Raw genomic sequence first — 24833 nt, 5'->3', positions numbered from 1 at the left:
CAATCAAGTATATAGTTGCCTCTGAATTAACGATGGATACCGGAACCACGTTTCTCACCGCCCAGGCTGCCAAGGCCTGAGTTATCTGCTTTGCAGCAGGATGACTGCTGTGGTATTTCATCTTCCTCGCAAAGGACTGTTGGACAGTCAATTGCTTACTGGAAGTAGTACAAGTGGTCTTCCGACTTCCCCTCTTGGATGACGATCGACTCCCAGCAGCAACAACAGCAGCGCCAGCAGCAGTAGGCGTTACACTCAAGGATGCATCGGAGGAATCCCAGGCAGGAGAGAACTCGTCAGACTTGACAGTGACATGGCCTGCAGGACTATTGGCTTTCCTGGGTAAGGAGGAAATTGACACTGAGGGAGTTGGTGGTGTGGTTTGCAGGAGCTTGGTTACAAGAGGAAGGGATTTAGTGGTCAGTGGACTGCTTCCGCTGTCACCCAAAGTTTTTGAACTTGTCACTGACTTATGATGAATGCGCTGCAGGTGACGTATAAGGGAGGATGTTCCGAGGTGGTTAACGTCCTTACCCCTACTTATTACAGCTTGACAAAGGCAACACACGGCTTGACACCAATTGTCTGCATTTGTGTTGAAATAATTCCACACCAAAGAGCTGATTTTTTTTGTATTTTGACCAGGCATGTCAATGGCCATATTCCTCCCACGGACAACAGGTGTCTCCCCGGGTGCCTGACTTAAACAAACCACCTCACCATCAGAATCCTCCTTGTCAATTTCCTCCCCAGCGCCAGCAACACCCATATCCTCATCCTGGTGTACTTCAACACTGACATCTTCAATTTGACTATCAGGAACTGGACTGCGGGTGCTCCTTCCAGCACTTGCAGGGGGCGTGCAAATGGTGGAAGGCGCAAGCTCTTCCCGTCCAGTGTTGGGAAGGTCAGGCATCGCAACCGACACAATTGGACTCTCCTTGGGGATTTGTGATTTAGAAGAATGCACAGTTCTTTGCTGTGCTTTTGCCAGCTTAAGTCTTTTCTTTTTTCTAGCGAGAGGATGAGTGCTTCCATCCTCATGTGAAGCTGAACCACTAGCCATGAACATAGGCCAGGGCCTCAGCCGTTCCTTGCCACTCCGTGTCGTAAATGGCATATTGGCAAGTTTACGCTTCTCCTCAGACGCTTTTAATTTTGATTTTTGGGTCATTTTACTGAACTTTTGTGTTTTGGATTTTACATGCTCTCTACTATGACATTGGGCATCGGCCTTGGCAGACGACGTTGATGGCATTTCATCGTCTCGGCCATGACTAGTGGCAGCAGCTTCAGCACGAGGTGGAAGTGGATCTTGATCTTTCCCTATTTTACCCTCCACATTTTTGTTCTCCATTTTTTAATGTGTGGAATTATATGCCAGTATCAATAGCAATGGCCTACTACTATATTTACTGCGCACAACTGAAATACACCACAGGTATAGAATATAGATGGATAGTATACTTAATGGATGACGACACAGAGGTAGGTACAGCAGTGGCCTACCGTACTGCTATATATGGTATACTGGTGGACACTGTCAGCAAACTGCAAAACTAAAATGCACCACAGGTACAGAATGTAGATGGATAGTATACTTAATGGATGACGAGTGACGACACAGAGGTAGGTACAGCAGTGGCCTACCGTACTGCTATATATAGTATACTGGTGGACACTGTCAGCAAACTGCAAAACTAAAATGCACCACAGGTATAGAATGTAGATGGATAGTATACTTAATGGATGACGTGTGACGACACAGAGGTAGGTACAGCAGTGGCCTACCGTACTGCTATATATAGTATACTGGTGGACACTGTCGGCAAACTGCAAAACTAAAATGCACCACAGGTATAGAATGTAGATGGATAGTAAACTTAATGGATGACGAGTGACGACACAGAGGTAGGTACAGCAGTGGCCTACCGTACTGCTATATATAGTATACTGGTGGACACTGTCAGCAAACTGCAAAACTAAAATGCACCACAGGTATAGAATGTAGATGGATAGTATACTTAATGGATGACGAGTGACGACACAGAGGTAGGTACAGCAGTGGCCTACCGTACTGCTATATATAGTATACTGGTGGACACTGTGTCAGCAAACTGCAAAACTAAAATGCACCACAGGTATAGAATGTAGATGGATAGTATACTTAATGGATGACGAGTGACGACACAGGTAGGTACAGCAGTGGCCTACCGTACTGCTATATATAGTATACTGGTGGACACTGTCAGCAAACTGCAAAACTAAAATGCACCACAGGTATAGAATGTAGATGAATAGTATACTTAATGGATGACGAGTGACGACACAGGTAGGTACAGCAGTGGCCTACCGTACTGCTATATATAGTATACTGGTGGACACTGTCAGCAAACTGCAAAACTAAAATGCACCACAGGTATAGAATGTAGATGGATAGTATACTTAATGGATGACGACACAGAGGTAGGTACAGCAGTGGCCTACCGTACTGCTATATATAGTATACTGGTGGACACTGTCAGCAAACTGCAAAACTAAAATGCACCACAGGTATAGAATGTAGATGGATAGTATACTTAATGGATGACGAGTGACGACACAGAGGTAGGTACAGCAGTGGCCTACCGTACTGCTATATATAGTATACTGGTGGACACTGTCAGCAAACTGCAAAACTAAAATGCACCACTGGTATAGAATGTAGATGGATAGTATACTTAATGGATGACGACACAGAGGTAGGTACAGCAGTGGCCTACCGTACTGCTATATATAGTATGCTGGTGGACACTGTCAGCAAACTGCAAAACTAAAATGCACCACAGGTATAGAATGTAGATGGATAGTATACTTAATGGATGACGAGTGACGACACAGAGGTAGGTACAGCAGTGGCCTACCGTACTGCTATATATAGTATACTGGTGGACACTGTCAGCAAACTGCAAAACTAAAATGCACCACAGGTATAGAATGTAGATGGATAGTATACTTAATGGATGACGAGTGACGACACAGAGGTAGGTACAGCAGTGGCCTACCGTACTGCTATATATGGTATACTGGTGGACACTGTCAGCAAACTGCAAAACTAAAATGCACCACAGGTATAGAATGTAGATGGATAGTATACTTAATGGATGATGACACAGAAGTAGGTACAGCAGTGGCCTACCGTATTGCTATATATAGTATACTGGTGGACACTGTCAGCAAACTGCAAAACTAAAATGCACCACAGGTATAGAATGTAGATGGATAGTATACTTAATGGATGACGAGTGACGACACAGAGGTAGGTACAGCAGTGGCCTACCGTACTGCTATATATAGTATACTGTTGGACACTGTGTCAGCAAACTGCAAAACTAAAATGCACCACAGGTATAGAATGTAGATGGATAGTATACTTAATGGATGACGACACAGAGGTAGGTACAGCAGTGCACTCTGCACTGTACTCCTCCTATATAATATTAATTATACTGGTGGTCCCCAGTCCACACAATAAAGCAGCACACTGAGCACAGATATGGAGTGTTTTTCAGGCAGACAACGTATACTGGTGGTCACTGTCAGCAAAACTCTGCACTGTACTCCTGCTATAGCTGCTCCCCAGTCCCCACAATTAAGCAGTGTGAGCACTCAGCACAGATATATTATGCAGCACACTGAGCACAGATATGGTATGGAGCGTTTTTTCAGGCAGAGAACGGATAAAAACTGGCGGTCACTTATCAGCAAAACTCTGCACTGTACTCCTCCTAACAGCTGCTCCCCAGTCCTCCCCACAATTAAGCAATAAACCAATCAACTTCAACAATAAACGGAGAGGACGCCAGCCACGTCCTCTCCCTATCATCTCCAATGCACGAGTGAAAATGGCGGCGACGCACGGCTGCTTATATAGAATCCGAATCTCGCGAGAATCCGACAGCGGGATGATGACGTTCGGGCGCGCTCGGGTTAGCCGAGCAAGGCGGGAAGGTTCGAACCTGCCTCGGACCCGTGTAAAAAGGGAGAAGTTCGGGGGGGTTCGGTTTCCGAGAAACCGAACCCGCTCATCACTAGTAAAAGTGGGGAATCTGCCTGCCGTAATGTGTAAAAACGGGGAATCTGCCTGCCACTATGTGTAAAAATGGGGAATCTGCCTGCCGCAATGTGTAAAAAGGGGGAATCTGCCTGCCGCAATGTGTAAAAATGGGGAATCTGCCTGCCGCTATGTGTAAAAATGGGGAATCTGCCTGCCGTAATGTGTAAAAACGGGGAATCTGCCTGCCGTTATGTGTAAAAATGGGGAATCTGCCTGCCGCAATGTGTAAAAAGGGGGAATCTGCCTGCCGCAATGTGTAAAAATGGGGAATCTGCCTGCCGCTATGTGTAAAAATGGGGAATCTGCCTGCCACAATATGTAAAAAGGGGGAATCTGCTTGCCGCAATGTGTAAAAAGGGGGAATCTGCCTGCCGCTATGTGTAACAAAGACACGCTGTCTGCCGCAATGTGTAAAAAGGGGGAATCTGCCTGCCGTAATGTGTAACAAGGGCACGCTGTCTGCCGTTATGTGAAAAAAGTGTACGCTGTCTGCCGCTATGTTTAACAAGGGCACGCTGTCTGCCGTTATGTGAAAAAAGTGCACGCTGTCTGCCGCTATGTGTAACAAGGACACGCTGTCTGCCGCAATGTGTAAAAAGGGGGAATCTGCCTGCCGTAATGTGTAACAAGGGCACGCTGTCTGCCGTTATGTGAAAAAAGTGTACGCTGTCTGCCGCTATGTTTAACAAGGGCACGCTGTCTGCCGTTATGTGAAAAAAGTGTACGCTGTCTTCCGCTATGTGTAACAAGGGCACGCTGTCTGCCGTTATGTGTAAAAAGGGGACGCTGTCTGCCGTTATGTGTAAAAAGTGCACGCTGTCTGCCGTTATGTATAAAAAGGGCACGCTGTCTGCCGTTATGTGTAAAAAGGGGGACGCTGTCTGCCATAATGTGTAAAAAGGGGACGCTGTCTGCTGTAATGTGTAAAAAGAGGAACCTGTCCGCCGTAAGGTGTAAAAGGGTCTCTACCTGGTGTAGTGGTGCTACTGTGCGGCGTAATTTGAATAATGGAGACTACTGTGCACCGTTTTATGAATTGGTATTATTTTGTGGCCACACCCCTTCCCCCCGAAGCCACGCCACTATGTATTTTTGCGCGCGCCTTTCGGCGCGTACGGTCCCTTTTTTGCATGCAGGAGTGGGGCTCCAATGCCGTTTCTTGCACACAGTGCTAAAATATCTAGTTACGGCACTGTTGCTAGGTATCCACTTCCCTGAGCAGGTTCCCCTCACCAGATCCTCTCCAGGGGTGAGGGGGTGGACTTGGATGGGATGGGGGGGGGGGGCAAGCCATTTTGTCACACATGGGCCCACCGCTCGCTGGTTCCGCCACTGTATTACTATATATATATATATATATATATATATATATATCAGTACAGAGTGGTGTAACTGTGACACGTGTCCTGACAAGCAGTATAGAAGCTATAGAATAGTATATATATTACTGTATACAGTGGTCGAAGTGGGCGGTATACGGCAGTATGGTATACCGCCACTTCTTCCACTGACCCGGAAATGAGCCCAGAAAGTGCAGCAGGAGGCGAGGGAAGTGGCATCCTGCTGCACATGGTGCTCCCCGTCCCTGTGCGGCAGCTGGCGGCTATGTAGAGCGCTGTATTAGCTCAAAGCCGCTCACCGCTGCCAGACGGCCGCGCACGCCGCTCACCAGCCGCCCACCGTTCCCGCTCACCAGGCGCCCACCGCTCCCGCTCACCAGCCGCCCAGCGCCAGCTCACTGCTGCCAGCAACATTTAAGGTAATGTTCCCCTGCTGTCACCTCTCTCCCTGCTGTTCCTATCGTCTCTGTCCCTGTCATCACCCTCCCTGTCGTCACTGTCTCTCCCTGTCGTCACTCTCCCTGTCGTCACTCTCCCTGTCATCACTGTCGTCACTCTACCTGTTGTCACTCTCCCTGTCGTCACTGTCGTCACTCTCTCCCTGTCGTCACTCTCTCCCTGTCGTCACTCTCTCCCTGTCGTTATTCTCTCTCCCCCTGCCTCTCTCCCTGTAGTCACTGTCTCTCACTGTCGTCACTGTCTCTTTCTGTCGTCACTGTCTCTCCCTGTCGTCACTCTCCCGTCATCACTGTCGTCACTCTCCCTGTCGTCACTCTCCCTGTCATCACTGTCGTCACTCTCCCTGTTGTCACTCTCCCTGTCGTCACTGTCATCACTCTCTCCCTGTCGTCACTCTCTCCCTGTCATCATTCTCTCTCCCCCTGTCTCTCCCCCTGCCTCTCTCCCTGTCGTCACTGTCTCTCCCTGTCGTCACTGTCTCCCTCTGTCGTCACTGTCTCTCCCTGTCGTCACTCTCCCGTTGTCACTGTCGTCACTCTCCCTGTCGTCACTGTCGTCACTCTCCCTGTCGTCACTGTCGTCACTCTCCCTGTCATCACTGTCGTCACTCTCCCTGTCGTCACTCTCTCCCTGTCATCACTCTCTCTCCCTGTCGTCACTCTCTCCCTGTCGTCACTGTCGTCACTCTCTCCCTGTCATCCCTGTCGTCACTCTCTCTCTCCCTGTCGTTACTCTCTCTCTCCCTGTCGTCACTCTCTCTCCCCCTGTCTCTCTCTCTGTCGTCACTCTCTCTCCCTGTCGTCACTCTCCCTGTCATTACTCTCACTGTGGTCACTCTCACTGTCATCACTCTCTCTCCCCCTGTCGTCACTGTCGTCACTCTCCCTGTCATCACTGTCGTCACTCTCACTGTCGTCACTCTCCCTGTCGTCACTGTCGTCACTCTCCCTGTCGTCCCTGTCGTCACTCTCCCTGTCGTCACTCTCTCCCCTTGTCTCTCCCCCTGTCTCTCTGTCATAACTCTCCCTGTCATCACTGTCTCTCTCTCCCTGTCATCACACTCTCTCCGTCTCTCTCCCTGTCGTCACTGTCTCTCTCCCTGTCTCTCTCCCTGTCGTCACTGTCTCTCTCCCTGTCGTCACTGTCTCTCTCCCTGTCGTCACTCTGGCTGTCCCTGCTGTCACAATTTCAGCTCATTCAGTGTGCTACAAGGTGAATTTCGGCTCATTCAGTGTGCTACAAGGTGAATTTCGGCTCATTCAGTGTGCTACAATGTGAATTTCGGCTCATTCAGTGTGCTACAAGGTGAATTTCGGCTCATACTATGTGCTATAATGTGAATTCCGGCTCATTCAGTGTGCTACAATGTGAATTTCGGCTCATTCAGTGTGCTACAAGGTGAATTTTGGCTCATTCAGTGTGCTACAAGGTGAATTTCTGCTCATACCGTGTGCTACAATGTGAATATGGGCTCATTCAGTGTGCTACAATGTGAATTTCGGCTCATTCAGTGTGCTACAATGTGAATTCCGGCTCATTCAGATTGCTACAAGGTGAATTTCGGCTCATTCAGTGTGCTATAATGTGAATTTGGGCTCATTCAGTGTGCTACAATGTGAATTTCAGCTCTTTCAGTGTGCTACAATGTGAATTCCAGCTCATTCAGTGTGCTACAAGGTGAATTTTGTCTCATTCAGTGTGCTACAAGGTGAATTTGGCTCATTCAGTGTGCTAAAATGTGAATTCCGGCTCATTCAGTCTGCTACAATGTGAATTTGGGCTCATTCAGTGTGCTACAATGTGAATTTCGGCTCTTTCAGTGTGCTACAATGTGAATTCCAGCTCATTCAGTGTGCTTCAAGGTGAATTTCGTCTCATTCAGTGTGCTACAAGGTGAATTTCGGCTCATTCAGTGTGCTATAATGTGAATTTGGGCTCATTCAGTGTGCTATAATGTGAATTTGGGCTCATTCAGTGTGCTACAATGTGAATTTTGGCTCTTTCAGTGTGCTACAATGTGAATTCTAGCTCATTCAGTGTGCTACAAGGTGAATTTCGTCTCATTCAGTGTGCTACAAGGTGAATTAGGCTCATTCAGTGTGCTAAAATGTGAATTCCGGCTCATACCGTGTGCTACAAGGTGAATTTCGGCTCATACCATGTGCTACAATGTGAATTTCGGCTCATACCGTGTGCTACAAGGTGAATTTCGGCTCATTCAGTGTGCTACAATGTGAATTTCGGCTCATTCAGTGTGCTACAATGTGAATTTCAGCTCATTCAGTGTGCTATAATGTGAATGTCGGCTCATTCAGTGTGCTATAATGTAAAAGGGGCACCAGTACTCAGTGGCAAACGCAGGATTTGCATGGGGGGGTTTCCAGAACTGGGTGGAGCCAATCACGGGGGTGGGGACTGAGGTGACCCAGTATATGCTGGGTCCGTAAAACTAGTGTGTCTGTGTGTGTGTGTGTGTGTGTGTATATATATATATATATATATAATATATATATATACATATCTACACATATATAGCGTTCACTATGGTATGCCGGCGGACAGGCTCCCGGCGACAAGCATACCGGTGCCGGGAGCCCGACCGCCGGCTTACCGACAGTGTGGCGAGCGCAAATGAGCCCCTTGCGGCCTCGCTGCGCTCGCCACGCTACAGGCACGGTGGCACGCTATGCGCACCACGCTATTTTATTCTCCCTCCAGGGGGTCCGTGGACCCCCACGAGGGAGAACAATTGTCGGTATGCCGGCTGTCGGGATACTGTGTGCCGGGATACCGTCAGTCGGCATACTGAAGACCACCCCATATATATACCGTGTGTGTATATATATATATATATATATATATTGAAGGAATTGGTGAATATAAGCGCCCAAGAGTGTGGTTTATATATCAAGGTGAATGAAGGTATCGATAAAGGGTATGATAAATACCGGTTAAGACAACTTATCTGATAGCCAGAGAAGCTTAATTCAAGCGGTACTTCTTTGTCACTTAATACATGTGGATAAAACAAAGAAAAGCAAACATAGTGTGTACCGTTTAAAGTTTCAAATCACTGCAGAAACTCATAGGCTCACTTAGGGAACCAGCATATTCCCAATGCACAATCAATGTATGGCCTGAGCAGTGTATATATAAAAAGTACAAATATTTAATACACGTAATGACATAAAAATACATAAAAATACACAAAAGTACATGAATAGCTGTATATCATGCGTACAGGGGTTCACTACGGCTGGCCGGCGGTCGGGCTCCCGGCGACCAGCATCCCGGCGCCTGGAGCCCGACCGCCAGCTTACCGACAGCGTGGCGAGCGCAAATGAGCCCCTTGCGGGCTCGCTGCGCTCGCCACTCTATGGGCACGGTGGCGCGCTACGCGCGCCACACTATTTTATTCTCCCTCTATGGGGGTCGTGGACCCCCGCGAGGGAAAATAAGTGTCGGTATGCCGGTTGTCGGGCTCCCGGCGCCGGTATACTGAGCGCCGGGAGCCCGACCGCCGGCATACAGAAGACCACCCTGCGTACAGAATAAGAGATTATATCAAGCTTATCTGTCCATAAATAGCTGGAAGGCATGCTACAGAGTTCAAGAGTATATATGGCTTATCTGTTCGTAAGAGGAGATGTCCGCAGGTAGACCCAACGCGTTTCGTCCGTCAGCAGAAGGACTTCATCAAGGGGATGGACACACTGAGCAAGCATGCTCTATTTATACCCAAATAGGGCAATTTATGATGACATCACTTCCTGTGATGCACTTTGTCTAGAGCCTTAGGGAAAACGTTATATAATATTCAAATTGGCGCTCAAAAAGTGACAATTAGGCATAGGTGGAAAAATGTAAAGGAGAAATATGAAGGAAAAATGAATAAAATAAGCAGAACCGAGAACTTAAGTATAATAAACGGAGATCTAGCTATCCGGAAAGCGTGGTGGGACGCATGTGGAACGCATGCGTCATTTCCGGTCAGCGTGTCACGATAGCAAATTGGTGTAAATGCAACTATAATAATGGTGACAAGTGTGGTCGGCTAGATGCCCTTAAGTTAGAAGAAGAGGATGGACCAAGGTTTTGTTATATATATGTATATGTATATATATATATACACATATACACATATACATAGCATATTAAAAATGCATATATATATATATATATATACACATACAGTACACGTATATATACACATGTATATATATCATATGTGTGTGTGTGTGTTTATATGTATGTATGTACGTACATACATGTGTATATATGTATGCACATGGATATATATGTACTATAATTAAAATAAAGTAAACTTTTATTGCACTTACAAGTGCCACCAGGAAGACAGCAGGCTGCAGAGGATGCTAGACAGCCATTAATAATACTCATGCAGCTTAAAAAAAAACATTTTTTTTTAGTAGAGGGGGGTTTCTGGGTGCTCGGAAACCCCCCCTGGGTGCGCCACTGAGTACTAGATAGTATAAGGGGTTCCACTACACGGGACACGCCCCTTTTGGGTGACCATGCCCCCTTTTTGGGTGACCATGCCCCCTTAACTGTGACACATGTGTCCTGACAAGCAGTATAGAAGCTATAGAATAGTATATATATTACATTTACTGTATATATATATATATATATATATCAGTACAGAGCGGTGTAACTGTGACACGTGTCCTGACAAGCAGTATAGAAGCTATAGAATAGTATATATTATTATACTGGTGGTCCCCAGTCCCCACAATGCAGCACACTGAGCACAGAGATTTGCAGCACACTGAGCACAGATTATTTGCAGCACACTGAGCACAGATATTTGCAGCACACTGAGCACAGATTACGGAGCTTTTCAGGGAGAGAACGCAGCCACGTCCTCTCTGTTCAATCTCCAATGCACGAGTGAAAATGGCGGCGACGCGCGGCTCCTTATATAGAATACGAATCTCGCGAGAATCCGACAGCGGGATGATGACGTTCGGGCGCGTTCTGGTTAACCGAGCAAGGCGGGAAGATCCGAGGCTGCCTCGGACCCGTGTAAAATGGGTGAAGTTCGGGGGGGTTCGGATCTCAAAGAACCGAACCCGCTCATCTCTAATTTTAACACATCCCATAAGAAAACCTTACATCATAGTTTTCAATTGATGTAACCCTGTATCATCGGAGTGGATGGTAATAAACTTCCTACGGCTACCATCTGCTCCTGGACTTCAGGAGTTACCATACAGGTTGGAGCCTTCCATAATGAGTCAGTTTCCTTCCATATACTTACATCAGCCGAGAGTCCGATTATCTTGGGCCTTCCGTGGGTATGTAACCACACTCTCACATTAAATGGGAGTAAACCCGTGTAATGTTCGGTACAACTTCCAGCTGTCCATGGTACCATGAACCACTTCCTTTGGAAGTAGGTAAAGAGGAATCTATGCAAAACTTTTCATCGTACAATTTGTTGCCAATAAGATGCCTATTCATAGTGTATGGGGAGTCTGGGGGCAGCATCACTTTCACACGTTTATTGTAAAGCTGTTATGTTAAATGAGCACTTGTTCTGAGACCTGTCATAGGACGACCGCCATGTGCTACTGAAGCCTGGCACCTTTAGCAAATGTCAGGCCTTTAAACTGCAGATTAGCGATGCCATGTTGCAACAACCACACCCCTTATCACGGTGAGGAAACTGATATGCACTCTGAGTTCTATGGGTACTGCACTCTGACTTGTGCCATAGCTGTAACAGTATTCTGCCTCATATCCCATTTATAGAAGCCTCAAAGTGGCAAATTTACATTAATGCCACCTGCCAATACAATATTTCCCGCTCTTATCCAGACGTTTGTCTATTGCGCCAGGTCAGTGAATAAGGCTGTGCAGAGTGTCATTAGGAAACATCCATGAAACCTAGTAGCCTTCCTCCTGCAGAGGTGACCTGGCCATCTTTAGTTTCTGCAAAAAAATTCATCTCTCTCAGAAACACAGACAGCGAAGACGGATCCTGTCTTCCCCGAGGCATTTATCATGTATCCACATTACTGTCACAGCATGGAAGCTTCCTATGACTTAAATGATGTCCTCTCAAAGGCAGCTAATTTATGTGTTACCAACACAAATCTTGCAGCGCCTAAATAAATGCATTAGGCATTAGAATGTGTAGTGTGAGTAAGAAGCACAGGTTAAATGACACATAGATAAATACAGCTCGTATGTACGAGTCCCCCAAAATTCACTTTGCATGAAACTCATATGTTTTTGTCCCTACAAGCAGATTGCAGAATTAAATCGATACTAACAGTGTGTTAAAACAAGGCGCTTGTAACAATGTATAATTTTGTTTTGCAACAAATAAATGTTGCAATACTGTAGTGCAATACCTGTAAAAAAAGGATTAGTAAATGTTTACAGCCCCTTTTGTGTTTATTTTGCGGTCCTGCCGGATTTCTATGCTGCCGGCTCCTTGTCCCGCTAAAGTCTCTGCAAAACAAAATTATACATTGTTACAAGCGCCTTGTTTTAACACACTGTTAGTATCGATTTAATTATTTCCTTTATTCAGGGCAGCTCAAACACCCAAATCCCGGCAACAGCGCGGTATTTCTTCTTTTCTCTAACGTCCTAGTGGATGCTGGGGACTCCGTCAGGACCAAGGGGATTAGCGGCTCCGCAGGAGACAGGGCACAAAAATAAAGCTTTAGGATCAGGTGGTGTGCACTGGCTCCTCCCCCTATGACCCTCCTCCAAGCCTCAGTTAGGTTTTTGTGCCCGTCCGAGCAGGGTGCAATCTAGGTGGCTCTCCTAAAGAGCTGCTTAGAAAAAGTTTTTAGGTTTTTTATTTTCAGTGAGTCCTGCTGGCAACAGGCTCACTGCATCGAGGGACTTAGGGGAGAGAAGTGAACTCACCTGCGTGCAGGATGGATTGGCTTCTTAGGCTACTGGACACCATTAGCTCCAGAGGGAGTCGGAACACAGGTCTCACCCTGGGGTTCGTCCCGGAGCCGCGCCGCCGACCCCCCTTGCAGATGCCGAAGATGGAAGAGGTCCAGAAGCAGGCGGCAGAAGACTTTTCAGTCTTCCTGAGGTAGCGCACAGCACTGCAGCTGTGCGCCATTGTTGTCAGCACACTTCACACAGCGGTCACGGAGGGTGCAGGGCGCTGGGGGGGCGCCCTGGGCAGCAATGTATAATACCTTTTTTATGGCTAAAAATACATCACATATAGCCCCTGGGGGCTATATGGATGTATTTAACCCCTGCCAGGTCTCAGAAAAACGGGAGAAGAAGCCCGCCGAAAAGGGGGCGGGGCCTATTCTCCTCAGCACACAGCGCCATTTTCCCTCACAGAAATGCTGGTCGGAAGGCTCCCAGGCTCTCCCCTGCACTGCACTACAGAAACAGGGTTAAAACAGAGAGGGGGGGCACTGATTTGGCGATATGACTACATATATTAAAATGCTATAAGGGAAAAGCACTTATATAAAGGTTGTCCCTGTATAATTATAGCGTTTTTGGTGTGTGCTGGCAAACTCTCCCTCTGTCTCCCCAAAGGGCTAGTGGGTCCTGTCCTCTATCAGAGCATTCCCTGTGTGTGTGCTGTGTGTCGGTACGTGTGTGTCGACATGTATGAGGACGATGTTGGGAGGCGGAGCAAATTGCCTGTAATGGTGATGTCACTCTCTAGGGAGTCGACACCGGAATAGATGGCTTATTTAAGGAATTACGTGATAATGTCAACACGCTGAAAGTCGATTGACGACATGAGACGGCCGGCAAACATATTAGTATCTGTCCAGGCGTCTAGAACACCGTCAGGGACGTTATAATGCCCATTTTACCTCAGTCGGTCGACACAGACACGGACACTGACTCCAGTGTCGACGGTGAAGAAACAAACGTATTTTCCTTTAGGGCCACACGTTACTTGTTAAGGGCAATGAAGGAGGTGTTACATATTTCTGATACTACAAGTACCACAAAAAAGGGTATTATGTGGGGTGTGGAAAAACTACCTATAGTTTTTCCTGAATCAGATAAATTAAATGAAGTGTGTGATGAGGCGCGGGGTTCCCCCGATAGAAAATTATTGGCGGTATACCCTTTCCCGCCAGAAGTTAGGGCGCGTTGGGAAACACCCCTTAGGGTGGATAAGGCGCTCACACGCTTATCAAAACAAGTGGCGGTACCGTCTCCAGATACGGCCGCCCTCAAGGAGCCAGCTGATAGGAGGCTGGAAAATATCCTAAAAAGTATATACACACATACTGGTGTTATACTGCGACCAGCGATCGCCTCAGCCTGGATGTGCAGCGCGGGGGTGGCTTGGTCGGATTCCCTGACTGAAAATATTGATACCCTTGACAGGGACAGTATTTATTTACTATAGAGCATTTAAAAAATGCATTTCTATATATGCGAGATGCACAGAGGGATATTTGCACTCTGGCATCAAGAGTAAGTGCGATGTCCATATCTGCCAATAAGATGTTTATGGACACGACAGTGGTCAGGTGATGCAGATTCCAAACGGCACAAAGATGTATTGCCGTATAAAGGGGAGGAGTTATTTGGGGTCGGTCCATCGGACCTGGTGGCCACGGCAACTGCTGGGAAATCCACCGTTTTTACCCTAAGTCACATCTATGCAGAAAAAGACACAGTCTTTTCAGCCTCAGTCCTTTCGTCCCCATAAGCATATCTGCCCAGGGATAGAGGAAAGGGAAGAAGACTGCAGCAGGCAGCCCATTCCCAGGAACAGAAGCCTTCCACCGCTTCTGCCAAGTTCTCAGCATGACGCTGGAGCCGTACAGGACCCCTGGATCCTACAAGTAGAATCCCAGGGGTACAGATTGGAAAGTCGAGACGTTTCCCCTCGCAGGTTCCTGAAGTCTGCTTTACCAACGTCTCCCTCCGACAGGGAGCCAGTATTGGAAACAATTCACAAGCTGTATTCCCAGCAGGTGATAATCAAAGTACCCCTCCTACAACAAGGAAAGGGGTATTATTCCACACTATATTGTGGTACTGAAACCAGAAGGCTCGGTGAGACCTATTATAAATCTGAAATATTTGAACACTTACAAAGGTTCAAATCAAGATGGAGTCACTCAGAGCAGTGATAGAGAACCAGGAAGAAGGGGACTATATGGTGTCCCGGGACATCAGGGATGCTTACCTCCATGTCCAAATTTGCCCTTCTCACCAAGGGTATCTCAGGTTCGTGGTACAGAACTGTCACTATCAGTTTCAGACGCTGCCGTTTGGATTGTCCACGGCACTCCGGGTCTTTACCAAGGTAATGCCCGAAATGATGATTCTTCTTCGAAGAAAATGGACGACCTCCTGATAAGAGCAAGGTCCAGAGAACAGTTGGAGGTCGGAGTAGCACTATCTCAAGTAGTTCTACGACAGCACGGGTGGATTCTAAATATTCCAAAACCGCAGTTGTTTCCGACGACACGTCTGCTGTTCCTAGGGATGATTCTGGACACAGTCCAGAAAAAGGTGTTTCTCCCGGAGGAGAAAGCCAGGGAGTTATCCGAGCTAGTCAGGAACCTCCTAAAACCAGGAAAAGTGTCAGTGCATCATTGCACAAGAGTCCTGGGAAAAATGGTGGCTTATTACGAAGCGATTCCATTCGGCAGATTCCACGCAAGAACTTTTCAGTGGTATCTGCTGGACAAATGGTCCGGATCGCATCTTCAGATGCATCGGCGGATAACCCTATCTCCAAGGACAAGGGTGTCTCTCCTGTGGTGGTTACAGAGTGCTCATCTTCTAGAGGGCCGCAGATTCGGCATTCAGGATTGGATGCTGGTGACCACGGAGGCCAGCCTGAGAGGCTGGGGAGCAGTCACACAGGAAAAAAATTTCCAACTAGCAATCGTCTGCTTAGAAGCAAGAGCACCCAGTTTGTTGGGTGCATACAGGATAACAGCAAGTCAGTTTTCCTGACTCCAGCCGTCCTGGAAACCTATATAATAATATACTGTGCCCGGACGAGCGTACACAATAAGGAAGGATTTTGAATCCCGGGTAAGACTCATACCAGCCACACCAATCACACCGTACAACTTGTGATCTGAACCCAGTTAACAGTATGACAACGTAGGAGCCTCTGAACAGACGGCTCACAACAATAACAACCCGATTTTTTTGTAACAATAACTATGTACAAGTATTGCAGACAATCCACACTTGGGATGGGCGCCCAGCATCCACTACGGACTACGAGAAATAGATTTATCGGTAAGTAAAATCTTATTTTCTCTAACGTCCTAGTGGATGCTGGGGACTCCGTCAGGACCATGGGGATTATACCAAAGCTCCCAAACGGGCGGGAGAGTGCGGATGACTCTGCAGCACCGAATGAGAGAACTCCAGGTCCTCTTTAGCCAGGGTATCAAATTTGTAGAATTTTACAAACGTGTTCTCCCCCCGACCACGTAGTTGCTCGGCAGAGTTGTAATGCCGAGACCCCTCGGGCAGCCGCCCAGGATGAGCCCACCTTCCTTGTGGAATGGGCATTTACATATTTTGGCTGTGGCAGGCCTGCCACATAATGTGCAAGCTGAATTGTACAGGCTTTTAAACAGGGAACCAGCACATTCTGACTGCACAAAAGACATAGGTATGATCCTTTTAATTATATACAAAGTCAGTTTGGGGGTGAGCTTTTGGGGTGTGGAGCTCCCTATATTGCTCTGGCTGGGCCACCTTGGGGCATCACCACCTTACATTTACTCTTAACACTTATATCACATTGTATTTGTTTTATATTTATGTAGCTTTTTTCACATATTTTTTTACACTTATAACACTGCTCAGCTAAACTTCACATTCTAACACTCTGACACTTTACTGCTGTCCTCTTTTTTTTCTTTTACATTCAGCAGCCTCTTTTATTTGCTTAACACTGATCTTTCACTCCTATCCTTTTTCTGTGTGATGCCCTGGGGTGGTTTGGCTGGGGTGGTCTGGGGGTGCTCTACGTCCCGGAGGTGAACCCCTATAGTGTTAGGGACCTGTCCGATGAGGTCACCGTGAAGCAGGTGGGCAGGCTCATATACTGGCCAATATATGCCAAGAACCTCAAATATTATATTATGGTTATAATAATTTTAATGGTGTATGGTGCACCTGCACCCTTTGTTCCTATGTTGTAGTATTACAGTACTTAGTCCCAGCAAGGTAGCACATCCCATTATAATAAGCTAGGGTGTGCAGTCCAGGCCCCGTTTCCATATAGTCTATATTATGTGTGTGTGTATACACACCTGAGGGATTGGGACAGCCCTCCTCTCTGGATTAGCACCCCACCCACTGCCTCTCAGGCTTTTAAACAGGGAACCAGCACATTCTGACTGCACAAAAGACATAGGTATGATCCTTTTAATTATATACAAAGTCAGTTTGGGGGTGAGCTTTTGGGGCGTGGAGCTCCCTATATTGCTCTGGCTGGGCCACCTTGGGGCATCACCACCTTACATTTACTCTTAACACTTATATCACATTGTGTTTGTTTTATATTTATGTAGCTTTTTTCACATATTTTTTACACTTATAACACTGCTCAGCTAAACTTCACATTCTAACACTCTGACACTTTACTGCTGTCCTCTTTTTTTTTCTTTTACATTCAGCAGCCTCTTTCATTTGCTTAACACTGATCTTTCACTCCTATCCTTTTTCTGTGTGATGCCCTGGGGTGGTTTGGCTGGGGTGGTCTGGGGGTGCTCTGCGTCCCGGAGGTGAATCCCTATAGTGTTAGAGACCTGTCCGATGAGGTCACCGTGAAGCAGGTGGGCAGGCTCATATACTGGCCAATAAATGCCAAGAACCTCAAATATTATATTATGGTTATAATAATTTTAATGGTGTATGGTGCACCTGCACCCTTTGTTCCTATGTTGTAGTATTACAGTACTTAGTCCCAGCAAGGTAGCACATCCCATTATAGTAAGCTAGGGTGTGCAGTCCAGGCCCCGTTTCCATATAGTCTATATTATGTGTGTGTATGCACACCTGAGGGATTGGGACAGCCCTCCTCTCTGGATTAGCACCCCACCCACTGCCTCTCAGGCTTTTAAACAGGGAACCAGCACATTCTGACTGCACAAAAGACATAGGTATGATCCTTTTAATTATATACAAAGTCAGTTTGGGGGTGAGCTTTTGGGGCGTGGAGCTCCCTATATTGCTCTGGCTGGGCCACCTTGGGGCATCACCACCTTACATTTACTCTTAACACTTATATCACATTGTGTTTGTTTTATATTTATGTAGCTTTTTTCACATATTTTTTACACTTATAACACTGCTCAGCTAAACGTCACATTCTAACACTCTGACACTTTACTGCTGTCCTCTTTTTTTTTCTTTTACATTCAGCAGCCTCTTTCATTTGCTTAACACTGATCTTTCACTCCTATCCTTTTTCTGTGTAATGCCCTGGGGTGGTCTGGGGGTACTCTGCGTCCCGGGTTTGAAAACCCCTATAGTGTTAGGGACCTGTTCGATGAGGTCACCATGAAGCAGGTGGGCAGGCTCATATACTGGCCAATATATGCCAAGAACCTCAAATATTATATTATGGTTATAAGAATTTTAATGGTGCATGGTGCACCTGCACCCTTTGTTCCTATGTTGTAGTATTACATGTCAAAGTCGAAAAATATAGCGACCTATGATGCCTTGTACTAACCTCATGCGCTTGCTAGCTGCACGTGCACATTCTCTCCCGTGCGTGCGCATATTCGCAGTTGCGTGACGGCGCCTCCACGGTCGTGCGCTCATGCGCGTGGTATGCGCATTTACGGTAGAGTTTGTGTGCATCTGGCGGGCGACTCGATCTATACATAGTTAATCTAAATAGGGTATTTTATAGGTTATGGTCCCCTTAATAATATCAGTAAGTTTGTTTAGTGTAACTGGTTCATGGACAGAGAGATCCCTCTTTACATGATACGAAGGGTCAGACAGGTTTTGAGCAGTGGTGTTTAGTATGCAACGGAAGAGTATATTATTAGTAACATTCCGGTGTTGGTTTGAAAGAGATTAATCGCTCCTGCGTATAGTTATGTTTATAAGAAGTTTATGGACATTTACTGTATTTGCAGTTCATTATCCATGCGGCGGGAAACCTGAGATTCCCTCCCACCTGAGCAGTTTGAAATAGTCACAGCCCACCTGTTCGAATCAACCTATGACCTTTCGTTATAATGTGAAGACAGATTCCTGTGTCCAATGAACAATGAGATTGTAGGGCCCTTTGTAGTGTACTGTACTTTGTGTATATAAGGACAGCCAGTCTGGGCCAGCTCAGTCTTCTCTCCACAAAGGTTTTCATCATTGACTAACTAGAGAGCTGGTTCCAGGACTGCGCTAGCGATCATTCCCCACGTGTGTAAGTTCTTTGTGACCAACTTATTCTCTGTCTGTATTTGCCATACTCTCTCTCTCACTGTTATTGTTTAGGATTAAGACGCTATTGTATATTTATGTCGTTATTCTGTTTAGGTGTTTTATGTTAGTGCTGTAGTGTATAAGCTGTTAACTGTTTTCCCCTTTTTACATAGCTAAATCTCATTAGTAAAGGTGTTGGAACCTCAGCAAGTTGTCTGTGTTTCTCTATCTAGTATAGAGGGTTTCTGAGCGTCTCAATCGCTCAATCAGCTTTTATAAAATAGAGGTTAATCAGCGTTACATTGTGTTGACATTACAAGACCAAGGTTTACAGTATAGGTTTAGCCTTTCAGTGTGTTGCATACAAGGTTTACTGTGTGTCATCCTGTGAGCGTCTGCACCGCTCGTGTTCCTCTCGTGGACACAGCGTCTGCTACGCTAGTAGCGTAGCATTACGGTGCTCGGGCCGCCTATAGCGTGCTCGATACCCAGCGTAAGCCGTGAGCGAACGTGCCGCTCGTGCGTCTCGACCATGGCCTAGCGTCTGCTACGCTAAGTGCGTACCATTACGGTACCCCGTATGCCCATTGCGTACTGAGTCTCTTACCAATATATAATGAATGTTATAAGATAAATAATTAGCTTTATCAATTGGCGGCTCGTCCGTCCTCCACATATCCGCTCTAGCGAACACAAGCAGACTTTATCTGTCAGCAAAGGGCGGGAAGGTAGTATCCCTTCGTATCCGTGTTGGTGGTGGGGGATACGGTAGTGCTGACTAGATAAGCGTCTGCATCGCTACGTTGTAGGAGTGCTGGAGGAATCCGGAACCGGAAGGTAAGAACAGTACGCTATTGTCTTTTAAAACTGTTTATTTCTGTTTAATACACATTGCGTACGCAACACACGCACACACCTGCATTTTTAATTTGTGTAATTTCACATCTCGCCTTCCTGTTTGCCATTTATCATTGATACCGGGCTGAGAAAGATTTGTTGCTATTGGTAGTTAAAAGTAAAAATTAATACGTAAGGAAGTAATTTGTAAAACACGCACACGGCTTTGCCTAAGATACAAGGAAGTTCTGTGTGGTGCTCGGTAAATGATTACAGTTAAAAATCATTTGCATTGATAAAAACGTGTTACTTGTGTTACTGTGGACGTGTCTGGCCTGTGTACACGTGTCCCTAACAAAGGGCGGGACAAGCGTACGCGACGCAAGGGCTTACACACGTAGCGTATATTACGCAATGGAGCGTATGGGTACGCCCACTTAATACAAATCACACGATAGTATTGTTTTAGTAGGCGATACGGAAGCAACGCGATAATAGCGCAAGTTAATCTCAGTGTCCAAAATTTAAATAAAAATCCTTCTCTAGTTGCAACTCCTCTGGGACTAGACTGCGATACTGAATGAAAGGGATTTCTGTACAGAAACGAAAGTAAAGAGTATATGAGGTGAAAGAGTGTGTGCATATATATAAGTTTCTCATTTTGGTTGGAACCTAGAAATCGAGTTCTCGTGAGGTACATCCGTGAAAGTGACAGCGTGTGGTGGCTTGGGAGGCATCCCTTGTTAAATATTGAAATAAGAGCATTAGAGTATAGCAGATTAGGAGGTCTACTGTAGACACAGACCAGGAGGTCACGGACCAGGAGGTCCAGAGACAGACCAGGAGGTCTAGGTACAGCAGACTAGGAAGTCCGCTATAGATAGAGTCAAGTAGCACAACCCCAGGAGGGTTGGTGCGGTACCCATATAGGCCATTAAGCTCTGGCTGAAGGAATTCGCAGCCACAATTATCGATTCCATTGGTTGTTCCGCACATAAGATTAGTTGCTTATGTGCAGTACGATTGTACCGCATGTAATTGTGTGCATTAGTTTGTAACTTGACCCAGTACCGTTTGCGTATGAGAGGGGTCATAAACGCTATTTGTACATTCTAACGTGATTTGTGTAATTTTTTTTATTTTAAGGGAGGTTTGCTGGTCACTCAGGAACTCTCCAGCAACTGATATTTACTGGGAAGGGTAAGTGCTCTTCGGATCACACCCACACGTTCCAGTAAATAGAGGTTCAGGTCGCAGGGGCCCTAGGTTGACTACGCCAGCGCTAAGGCAGTGTGTGGGCGTATTGGTCGACGTGGGCGAGTGTGTGAAGGTACTCGGTAAACTTTCACCGTCGGCCTACCCCGGACATCTTGGTTTTTGTAAGGGTTCGCTGAAGACCCTGATTTGAAGGTCAGAGGTAGTGAAAGCAACACCTGCAAAGATGGGGGCCAGTTGTTCAGGTAGGGGGTGATCAACCTTGGTTCAGGTTGATTTAGTAAGCCGGCCAATAGGGTCGGCAAGGTACATCATGTGTGAGAAATACGGTTCACACACAGAGGTTTTGTGCGATGAATGGGAAAGAATGACTGTGCATGACGGGGAAAAGTTCCCACGGGTAGGCAGTTTTAGCCCCGAGGTGTTACAAAATCTAAGGAGAAGGATATGTCTAAGTCCGCGAAGAGGCGGATTAGACATTATGATTATTTACAATTATGGCAACAGGAAGGTGAAATACAAAGAGGATTGGCTCAAGCGGCTGGATCTAACCCTATCAGGAAACTGATAGCCACCGCACCACCACCACCATACATAACAGGAGAGAAGGTGGTCACAGAGAATGGCACACTGGTGTATGATAAACATGCACTTAGTAACTGTATAGATGTTAAGAATAATGTAACTAAGATTGTTGATGCTAATACTAATCCGTGCAAGCTGTACCCTGTGTTAAACTTTCCCCAGGATTGTGACCAAGAGGATGAGCCCACCACAATATCGGCACTCTCTCTAGCAGCCACCATACAAGAGACTACAGTGGGCACGGCCCAACCCGTAAGAGTAGTATCAAAGGCCCCTAGTGGAGGGACAGGTGAGGTCGTATCAACTGGTAAGTACGGCACTGTACACTATGCAGAAAACATTACACCACATGTTGTAGAATCTACTCAGAATGATGTTATTGAACTTAATCCCGTTAGGGTAATTGCAGTCCCAAATGGGAAAACTGACACTTCAGGAGTCACTCCTGTCAGAAACATCGCCATGCACTGCCCTTTTTCCCGAACGGAATTAAGATCAATGATGTCTGAATTCCCTGATCCTAGGAAAGATCTAGCAGCAAGCCAGAGATACATTAGAGAGATAGGTAACTCTGCAGAGCCCACTAACAAAGATTGGCGGACATTGCTGAGGGCATGTTTACCCTCCAATGTCGACTCAGTGAAATTTATCACTGACTGTAAATTAGACGAAGAGGTACCCCTTACGGATGCGTACAACCAAGATAATGTAAAAAGAATCAATCTGCAGTTAGGAGTATATTTCCCAGCTGTTGCTAATTGGAACAAAATTTTCTCCATCAAGCAAAAAGAGGGAGAAACAGCTGCTGATTATTTTCATCGGGCACTGCAAGTAATGGCTAAGTATACAGGGATAGAAGACATTAAGACAAATGTGAATCAAAGAGAAGTAGCAGTATCTGTGTGAATGGATGGTTTAAAGGAAGTATTGAGGACGAGGGCACAGACCACCCAACCATGTTGGCGAGGTTTGTCGGTGGCTACTTTGAGAGAGGCCGCTATTGATCATGATCGGAATATCACCAGAAACAGGGAGTCGCAGAATGATAAGCTGATGGCCGTAAGTATACAGGCCCTTACCACAAGGCCAACTCAGCATAAGTCTCAGACCCCTGTGGGTAAGTCAAATGTGGTAGTTTGTTATTACTGTCATAAAGAGGGACATTTTGCACAATACTGTAGATTGAAAAATGCACAAAAATCATATCAACCCCCTAGACAACGACATGACACACGAAATTGGGATCAAGGACCGCAGAGACGGAGTTATGAGCCACACGCAGGGGAAACAAGAAGGTATCCCCCAAGAAGAGACTGGCAAGTCTCTGATAGTTCCCATTTACCCCCTTCACAGGTAATAGCTGCCAGTGCGATACAGGGAGGTCACCACATACAATAGGGGTCGGGCCACACCTGTAGTCTGCAGCTAGTGAAATTAATTGCGAGCCTTGGAAGTGAACCCGAGGTCACAATTGATGTAGCTGGTAGATCTCTACCTTTCCTTGTAGATACGGGGGCGGCCAAATCATTGATAAATTCGACCGTGGGCATGAGAACCACTGGTAAAACAATTCCAGCCATGGGAGTAACAGGAGTTGTACAACACTATCCGCTAAGCAAACCTGCAGAGATTACGATAGGGCCTTTGCATACCAAGCATTCTTTTCTGCTGGCTGCATCGGCTCCGACTAATCTCCTAGGGAGAGATTTACTGTGCAAAATGGGATGTGTCATATATTGTACTCCTGAAGGTGTGTTCTTGGACATACCCAGGAACCACGCTCAGGAAGTGCAGGATATGCTAGATTCCCCAACAAGATTAATGTCACACACTGTTGTTGTAAATAGGTGTCCGTCCAAGGTAGAAGAAATGACTTCCCAGATACCGGAGTCACTTTGGACCAAAGATGGACAAGACACTGGAGGTGGAGTTAGGAGTTTACCCTGTAATAGAGCGCTTGCTACAACAGGGCATTCTGGTAAGGATGTCCAGCACTGCCAATAGTCCCATCTTCCCTGTTAAAAAGAGTGGGGGGAGGGGTTACAGATTAGTGCAGGATCTAAGAGGGATCAACAAAATAGTTGAGAGTCAATTCCCCGTAGTGCCAAATCCAGCTGTCATCCTTATGCAAATTCCTCCCACTGCCAAATTTTTCACTGTGATTGACCTCTGCTCCGCCTTCTTCTCGGTACCTCTGCACCCTGACAGTCAATACTTATTCGCATTTACATACAGAGGAGTTCAGTACACCTGGACTCGTTTACCACAAGGTTTCATTGACAGTCCAAGTATTTTCTCACAGGCCTTGCATGATTGTTTACAGTCTTTTCAACCTGAGAGCGGATCAATATTAATACAGTACGTAGATGACCTACTGCTGTGTTCAGATTCGCTTGAATCGTCCCTGAGAGATACGAAACAACTCCTGTTTCATCTTTCAGACACCGGACACAAGATTTCCAAAGACAAGTTACAATTATGCCAGACCAGGGTGAAGTATTTGGGACACTGTCTGACACAAGGACTGAGATACCTCACCGCTGATAGAATTCAAGCAATTCATGACATGACTCTGCCACAAACCCAGCAACAGATTAGAACGTTTTTAGGAATGTGTGGGTATTGCCGTAACTGGATCCCAGGTTTTTCCATACTGGCCTTGCCTTTACAGGAGATGGTCTCCTCAAACAAACCTGATCGGATTTCGCACACAGACGAGTCTGAGATGGCATTTGAAAGACTCAAACAGTGCCTAACGCAGGCACCAGCATTAGGCATGCCAGATTATGGAAAACCCTTTGAGCTGTACGGAACAGAGAGTGCTGGGTGCACGGCAGGTGTCTTAACCCAGAAGCATGGTGATGCCAGCAGGCCGGTAGCCTACTATAGCGCTCAGC

This window comes from Pseudophryne corroboree, chromosome 5 (assembly GCF_028390025.1).
Source record: "Pseudophryne corroboree isolate aPseCor3 chromosome 5, aPseCor3.hap2, whole genome shotgun sequence".
Classification (NCBI taxonomy): Eukaryota; Metazoa; Chordata; class Amphibia; order Anura; family Myobatrachidae; genus Pseudophryne; species Pseudophryne corroboree.
The sequence above is the reverse complement of the archived record's forward strand: the minus strand, read 5'-3'. Positions refer to the sequence as shown.